Genomic DNA, 1000 nt, shown 5'->3' on the forward strand with positions numbered 1-1000 from the left:
CAATCAAACAAGTGAAGAAAATAGTTTAAGATTGAAAATTGAAATAAAGGCAATAAAGAAAACAGCTTGGCCAGCAAGAGGCCCCCCTCCATTCTGAGGAGTAAGTGTGTGCCCTCCCGGCCAGCGGACACCCCAAGAACGGAGTACAGGCACCCTCCAATCCCCTAAACTTCCTGGCCATTCAGTGGGGCTTCTCCCCAGCTACTGGCTTTCTTTATCTATCCCATCCCAGCTTGCCCACAAGCAACAATTTCCATCTGTGGGGTCCTAGGATCCCCCAACTCAGCCTGCTTCAGGGCTGAGGGTCTGGGGACACAGCGGTGAGTGCAAGTGCTGCAGGGGTTTCTTTGTTCCACCAAGCCTGCACACACCAAGCCTGCCCTTTTGTCTGTGAGATCCTTGGTCAGCAAGAGGCCCTGCTCCTATACCAAGAGGTCCATCTGGAGAGGAAAGTGTGTGCCAGCCCAGCCAGCCGGAGGCCTTGGGAATGGAGTACAGGCCCCTTCCAATTCCCTAAACATTCTTGGCCATTCAGCGGGGTGTCTCCCTGGCTACTGGCTTTCTCTAGTTACCCCATCCCATCTTTCCCCCAAGCACTCATTTCCATCTGCGGGGTCCTTGGATTCACCAACACAGCGTATTTCAAGGATGGAGGGGATCTGAGAGCCAACTCCAGTGCTGAGGGGTTCTAAGAAAAGAAAGACCAAGAAAAACCCCCAAGTACACAGTTAGCCACAGCAAAGATTGGACCAAGATGTCAAGACTCTTCTGACCGCATTTGAAGGATATCAACATCAGACAAAGCAGTAGGCTACAGGATTGGAAAAGATTTTCACCAATCACACATCTGTTAGTGTTAATGTCTGAAATATATAAAGAAGTAAAAAATGGATATCAAGAAAACAACCCAATTAAAATAAGATACATAGCTAAACAGAGTTTTTCTCAAGGTCCAAATCAGGAGCAGATGGAGAGAGAGCACGAGCAAGGAACTCAGGAC

This window comes from Microtus ochrogaster, unplaced genomic scaffold, assembly GCF_000317375.1.
Source record: "Microtus ochrogaster isolate Prairie Vole_2 unplaced genomic scaffold, MicOch1.0 UNK5, whole genome shotgun sequence".
Lineage (NCBI taxonomy): Eukaryota > Metazoa > Chordata > Mammalia > Rodentia > Cricetidae > Microtus > Microtus ochrogaster.